Source organism: Trachypithecus francoisi, unplaced genomic scaffold (genome assembly GCF_009764315.1).
Source record: "Trachypithecus francoisi isolate TF-2019V2 unplaced genomic scaffold, Tfra_2.0 Lachesis_group15, whole genome shotgun sequence".
Taxonomy (NCBI): domain Eukaryota; kingdom Metazoa; phylum Chordata; class Mammalia; order Primates; family Cercopithecidae; genus Trachypithecus; species Trachypithecus francoisi.
Window position 1 is genome coordinate 113,518,641 of NW_022681460.1, and position 7,641 is coordinate 113,526,281.

General features: G+C 47.3%; 1 protein-coding gene across 7 annotated transcripts in view; it reads left to right on the forward strand.

The window, feature by feature from the left end:
• The window catches only part of IFT140 (intraflagellar transport 140), a 107,268-nt gene that overhangs the window by 97,016 nt on the left and 2,611 nt on the right, over nucleotides 1–7,641 (forward strand). The window lies entirely within an intron of this gene.

Here is a 7,641-nt window from a genome sequence, read left to right on the forward strand (position 1 = left end):
CAGGCATGGTGGCACATACCCAGCTGCTTGGGAGGCTGAGGTGGGAGGATCACTTGAGCCCAGGAAGTTGAGGCTGCAGTGAGATCTGATGGTGTCGCTGCACTCCAGCCTGGGAGACCTGGGTGACAGAGCGAGACCCTGTCTCAACAGAGAAACAAAATTGTCAGTAGCGGCTGGGCGCGGTGGCTCACGCCTGTAATCCCAGCACTTTGGGAGGCTGAGGTGGACGGATCACGAGGTCAGGAGATCGAGACCATCCTGGCGAACACAGTGAAACCCCATCTCTACTAAAAAATACAAAAAAAATTAGCTGGGCGTGGTGGTGGGCACCTGTAGTCCCAGCTTCTAGGGAGGCTGAGGCAGGAGAATGGCGTGAACCTGGGAGGCGGAGCGTGCAGTGAGCCGAGGTCGAGATCACGCCACTGCACCCCAACCTGGGTGACAGAGCGAGACTCCGTCTCAAAAAAAAAAAAAAAAATTGTCAGTAGCAAAAAGTAACAGTCTCACCTGTTGCTGGCTGTTACTAGCAGTGCCACGTGGAAGCGACAGACTTACTTTGTGAAGAAATGTCTGCATGTACCCAAGTCTGAATAACCACAATTTCTTTTTCAGGCATTTTTACAAAAAAAGAAAACAGTGTTCCATTTTTTAGTCGCTTTATTATTTTTTGATTTTAGAGACAGCACATCGTCACTTTTTTTTTTTTTTTTTTTGAGACGGAGTCTCGCTCTGTCGCCCAGGCTGGAGTGCAGTGGCCGGATCTCAGCTCACTGCAAGCTCTGCCTCCTGGGTTTACGCCATTCTCCTGCCTCAGCCTCCCGAGTAGCTGGGACTACAGGCGCCCGCCACCACGCCCGGCTAGTTTTTTGTATTTTTTAGTAGAGACGGGGTTTCACGGTGTTAGCCAGGATGGTCTCGATCTCCTGCCCTCGTGATCCACCCACCTCGGCCTCCCAAAGTGCTGGGATTACAGGCTTGAGCCACCGCGCCCAGCCAGCACATCGTCACTTTAAAGTGGCAGGCTAGTAACTTATTTAGCTGCTGTGTTCGACGCTTTTCCTCATCTCCACCAGCATTTGATCATTCTTTCTAATTTTAGCCTTCCTAGAGTGTGAGTAGCACCTCGCTGTGGTTTAAATTTACATTTTCTGGATAAACAGTGACGTGGAGCACCTTCTCATGTGCGTATTACCCATTTACACGTCTGTGAAGCGCTCAAGTCTTTTCTCATCATGTTATTGGGTTTTCTTATTATTGTATTCTTTATATATCCTAGATACATTTCCTCGATCAGGTATGATTCACAATATTTTCTCCCAGTCTGTGAGGAAGTTCCCTTTTTATTTATTTATTTTATTTATTTATTTATTTATTTTTACAATGGAGTCTTGCTCTGTTGCCCAGGCTGGAGTGCAGTGGTGTGATCTCGGCTCACTGCAACCTCCACCTCCTGGGTTCAAGCGATTCTCCTGCCTCAGCCTCCTGAGTAGCTGCGACTACAGGTGTGCGCCAGCAATGCCTGTAGACACGGGGTTTCACCATGTTGGCCAGGCTGGTCTTGAACTCCTGACCTTAAGTGATCCACCCGCCTCAACCTCCCAAAGTGCTGGGATTTCAGGCGTGAGCCACCGCGCCTGGCTGCAGTTCCCTTCTGTTCCTTTTTCCCTCTGCTTCTGAAATCCCAGTGACTTGTAACACAGTACCATCCCCTCATCCCCTCCCTCAATCAATGCTCTTCTTTTCTCCCCCCAGGAATTTTTCTGTTTTTCATTTTAGAGATTTGCCATTCCTAGTGCTTCAAGTTTACCAGCTTTCCTTCTGCAGTGTCTCACTCTGATGCTAATCCCATCCATCTTTTTCATGTCAGTTTTCTACCTGTCAACTTTTTCTACCAGTTTCTATTATTGTTTCTTTGAACCTTCTTTTCTGCCTTCTTTTTAGTTGAATATTTTTTACAGTTTCATTTTAGCTATCAGCTTCTTACCTCTACTTTTCACTTCTTTCCCCATATCTTTCATGTCTGTATTATGCTTACACTTAGCTCTACCTTCTTGAGCACATGAAGCATATTTATAATAGCGGTTTTAACGTCCTTGTCTCCTAACTCAGTCTGTGTCAATTCTGGATCTGTTTCTGTTGATTGATTCTTATTATTATGGTTCATTATTTTCTGCTTCTTTGGATGTTTGATAGTTTATTATTGGATTCCAGACATTGTGAGTGTTTTAGGTTGTTGGGTGATGGAATCTCTCTCTGTGTGTGTGTGTGTTCTTTTCAATATTTTTGAGTTTTGTTCTGGGACAAGGTTAAGTTACTTGGGAATGATGTGATCATCTTGCAGCTTGCTTTTTAGCTTTCTTAGTGGGGTCTAGAACAGCCTTGAGTCCAGTGCTCATTTTGTGCCACTATCCAGGCAATACCCTTGTGAGGGCTCTGCTCTTCTCACTGACTCCTGTACTGGGAGGTCTTTCCACTCTGGCTGGTGGGACTGCAAACAATTCCCGGCCACGTGTGACCACACTCTCTCCGGCCACGTGAGATGACTCACTCTCCGGCCATGTGTGTTCACTCCCTGGCCACGTGTGACCACACTCTCTGGCCACGTGACCACTCACTCTCCAGCTGTGTGTGACCACTCTCTCTCCGGCCACGCGTGTTCACTCTCCCCGGCCACGCGTGACCACTCACTCTCCGGCCACGTGTGACCACTCACTGTCCGGCCACGTGTGGCCATGCTCTCCCCAGCCACATGTGACCACTCTCTCCCTGGCCACGTGTGATCTCTCTCTCCCTGGCCATGTGTGATCTCACTCTCTGGCCATGTGTGATCACTCTCTCCCCGGCCATGTGTGATCTCACTCCCCGGCCATGTGTGATCTCTCTCTCTCCAGCCATGTGTGATCACTCACTCTCCGGCCATGTGTGATCTCTCTCTCTCCGGCCATGTGTGACCACTCACTCCCCGGCCATGTGTGATCACTCTCTCCCCGGCCATGTGTGATCTCACTCCCCGCCATGTGTGACCTCACTCTCCGGCCATGTGTGATCTCTCTCCGGCCATGTGTGACCACTCACTCCCCGGCCATGTGTGATCTCTCTCTGGCCATGTGTGATCTCTCACTCTCCGGCCATGTGTGATCTCACTCCCCGGCCATGTGTGATCTCTCTCTCTCCGGCCATGTGTGATCTCACTCCCCGGCCATGTGTGATCTCACTCCCCGGCCATGTGTGCTCTCTCTCTCTCCGGCCATGTGTGAGCTCTCTCTCTCCGACCATGTGTGATCTCTCTCTCCAGCCATGTGTGACCACTCACTCCCCGGCCATGTGTGATCTCTCTCCCCCCGGCCATGTGTGATCTCACTCCCCGCCATGTGTGACCTCACTCTCTGGCCATGTGTGATCTCACTCTCCGGCCATGTGTGATCTCTCTTTCCAGCCATGTGTGATCTCACTCTCCAGCCATGTGTGATCTCACTCCCCGGCCATGTGTGACCACTCACTCTCCGGCCATGTGTGATCACTCTCTGGGGATTGTTCCACCCAATTATTTCCTACAGTCTTTCCCTGGCCTCAGTTACTTTTGTCACATGTGTGCACTATTCAGCACTCAGATGAAGACTCAGATAGAACCCTCTGCAGGACTCCGAAGTGCTCTCTCTCTCTGTTCTCTCCTGTTCAGCACTGTATCCCACCAGTTCTGGCCACCTGGGCATTCTCCAACTATGAACTTTCTTCTCAGCATAGCGAGACTGCTGGCTCTGTTACCCTATTCTGCACTGTGGCCTGAAAACTCTCTCTTGAGGCAGTAAGCCGAGAAACTGAATTTATATTTGTGAAATGTCCCCTTGATCTCGGGTAATGCTGTCTTGAGGTATAGCAAATCTAACACTGGTATAGCTAGTCCTGCATCTTATGCCATGTTGTGCAGGGTTTTTTTTTTTCTTTTCATCTTCTGCCCATCTGTATCACCGTATTTAATGATACTTTTTCCTTTCACCTTCTGCCCATCTGTATCATTGAATTTAAAGTATACTGCTGATAGACAGCACAGAGTTTTTCTAGATTTCTGATAATCTCTGCCTTTTAATTGGAATGTTTTGTCCATTTACAGTTAATATAATTAATATGGCTTGATTTTAGGCTACCATTTTTGTTTGGTTTGTCCTACCAGTTTTATTATTGTTCCTTTGAACCTTCTTTACTGCCTTCTTTTAAGTCAGTTGAATATTTTTTACAATTTCATTAAAAAGCTATCAGGTTTTTATCTCTACTCCTCTCTTTGCATTATATCTCTAGCGTTTGCCCTAGGGATTACCATAAACATACTTACACATTAGAGTTAGCAGGTACGTCCATTTACCCACCCACATCCCTACCTATATTTGTCAAATGTATAACATTGAAATGTATTATAAACACAATATAGTGTTATAATTTTTGCTTTCAACAGTCATATGTTTTAACGAAATTAAAAGGAGGCTGGGTGCAGTGGCTCATGCCTGTAATCCCAGCACTTTGGGAGGCCAAGGTGGGCGGATCACGAAGTCAGGAGATCAAGACCATCCTGTCTAACACAGTGAAACCCCATCTCTACCAAAAAATACAAAAAAATTAGCCAGGCGTGGTGGTGGGCGCCTGTAGTCCCAGCTGCTGGGGAGGCTGAGGCAGGAGAATGGCATGAACTCAGGAGGCAGAGCTTGCAGTAAGCTGAGATCACGCCACTGCACTCCAGCCTGGGTGACAGAGCAAGACTCCATCTCAAAGAAAAAAAAAAAGAAAGAAATTAAAAGGAAATAAATAGTCTTTTACTTTACTTACATATTTACCATTTCTGGTGTTCTTTTTTTTTTTTTTTTTTTTTTTGAGGTGGTTTCACTCTGTTGCCCAGGCTGCAGTGCAGTGGCGCAATCTTGACTCACCACAACCTCCACCTCCTGGGTTCAAATGATTCTCCTGCCTCAGCCTCCTGAGTAGCTGGGATTACAATCATGCACCACCATGCCCAGCTAATTTTGTACTTTTAGGGGAGACGGGGTTTCTCCACGTTGGTTAGGCTGGTCTCGAACTCCAGACCTCAGGTGATCCACCTGCCTCAGCCTCCCAAAGCACCATTTCTGGTGTTCTTACTTCTTCCCAGTGATTCACCTTTGCCTGTGATATCATTCCTCTTCAGCCTAAGCTCCCTTTAGCATTTCTTCAAGTTCAGATCTCCTGATGAGTTGTCTTACTTTTCATTAATCTGAAATGTATTTATTTTGCCTGTATTCTTTAAGGTTGTTCTCATCAGATAAAGAATTCTGAGGCCGGGCGCGGTGGCTCACGCCTGTAATCTCAGCAGTTTGGGAGGCCAAGGTGGGAGGATTTCTTGAGGCCAGGAGTTCAAGTCCAGCCTGGGCAACTAGTGAGACCCCATCTCTGAAAAAAACAGCAAGGCACGGTGGCACGCACCTGCCGTCTTAGCTGCTTGGGAGGCCGAGGTGGGAGGACTGCTGAGCGCATGAGGTTGAGTCTGCAGTGAGCTGCAAAAGAACTACTGCACTCCAGCCTGGGCAACAGAGCAAGGTCCTGACTCAAAAAAATCCTGATTTGACAGATTTGTTTTCCTTTCAGCACTTGAATGTTTTCCCTATGTCTGGGCCTCCATTGTTTCTGGAAGAGTCAGCTGTGGGCTGTCTCTAGGGCCCTTACGTTTCATGTATCTCTCCATCTGCCACCGCACTGGCTGCTGTCATGATTTTCTTTTTGAATTTGTATTTCAGCAGTGTGATAATGATGTTCCTAGGTGTTTTCATTTTATTTATCCTGGGCTTTTTGGATTTATATTTGTTTCACCAAATTTGGGGAATTTGCTCTTTTTTCCCTTCTGGGACTCCAGTTAAATGTTAGGTCTTCTATATCTAGTAGACACACATTTGTGATTACTGCTCATTATTTTCTTTTTTCTGTCCTTTGGACTAATTTGTATTTACAGACTTTCTTTAGCTCTCTTCAATCTGCTGTTAACCTCTCCAGCAATTTTTTTAGCGCTTGTATTTTTCAGCCCTAGAATTTACACTTAGTTCTTTTTTTTATTTATTGGCTAAAATTGCCTATTTGTTAATTTGTTTAAAATATATTTTCCTTTATGTCCTTGAACAGAGTTGTAACTGCTGCTCTAAAATCTTAGCTACCAGTTCCAATATCTGGGTCATGTAGGATTGATCTCCATTACTTGCCTTTTGAGTATGGATCTAATTTTCCTGTTTCTTATGTCTAGTCATTTTTTTGTATCGTGGACATTGTGGATAATCCATTGTAGAGACTCTGGATTCTTTATATTCCTCCAAAGAGTTTTGCTTTTTTTGGTTCGTTTTATTAGGCAATCACCTTTGCTCAGCTCCGAGTAGAAACTCTTTCCCCTGTGGTGGATAGCAGCTGAAATCCTTGCTGGTAGCTTGAGTTGGCCATCTTAAAGTCTGCGCCTCCCCTGCCTCACGTGTAGTGTGGGAGCAACTAGTGACGAGGGCAGGGTATGCCCAGGATTTGAGCTCCCCTCTATGACTTGCTGTATCACCACAGTTCCACCTTCACATTCCAGCTGCTGTGGTCATCAAAAATCTTGATTCTGGTTCTTTAAGCCTGGAAGAGGGCAGGCTTCAATGTGGCTCTCTGATGCCCAGACTGGCCCTGACTTCTACCCTGAGACAGAAAGTTGTGAGAAGCGGCCGGGCGCGGTGGCTCACGCCTGTAATCCCAGCACTTTGAGAGGCCGAGGCGGGCGGATCATGAGGTCAGGAGATCGAGACCATCTTGGCTAACATGGTGAAACACCGTCACTACTAAAAATACAAAAAATTAGCCGGGCGAGGTGCCGGGCACCTGTAGTCCCAGCTACTTGAGAGGCTGAGGCAGGAGAATGGCATGAACCCGGGAGGCGGAGCTTGCAGTGAGCTGAGATCGCACCACTGCAATCCAGCCTGGGAGACAGTGAGACTCTGTCTCAAAAAAAAAAAAAAAGAAAAAGAAAGTTGTGAGAAGCAGGAAGCCCGCCCAGTGCCACCCACTCCCAGCACCAGCCTGCTCACAGCTGCCCCCAGTGCCTTTCCATGTGTCTGTCGTTGTTAGGGGGAGGGCTGCTCTCATAGGAGACGTGCTCCTGTTGTCAGAAGCCTCTCTTCTTACTCTTTTTCCTTTTTTTTTGAGACGGAGTCTGTTTTTTGTTGCCCAGGCTGGAGTGCAGTGGTGCGATCTCAACTCACTGCAAGCTCCGCCTCCCGGGCTCAAGCAATTCTCCTGCCTCAGCCTCCCAAGTAGCTGGGACTACAGGTGAGTGCCACCACACCCAGCTAAATTTTGTATTTTTTTTTTTTAGTAGAGACGGTGTTTCACTGTGTTAGCCAGGATGGTCTTGATCTCCTGACCTTGTGATCCATCCGCCTCGGCCTCCCAAAGTGCTGAGATTACAGGCGTGAGCCACTGCGCCCGGCCTCTTTTTCAACCATAATTCTATTGTAGCCAACATACAGAATTCCACGCACCTGCCTGTGTCAGACCCTGCAGCTCTGCCGATGCCTGCAGGGCCTCCACGCCCACCAGTTGTGTTGCCCTAGCAGATGGTTCCCGGGGCTCACAAACTGAGTATCGAGAAACGAGCTTGAGAAA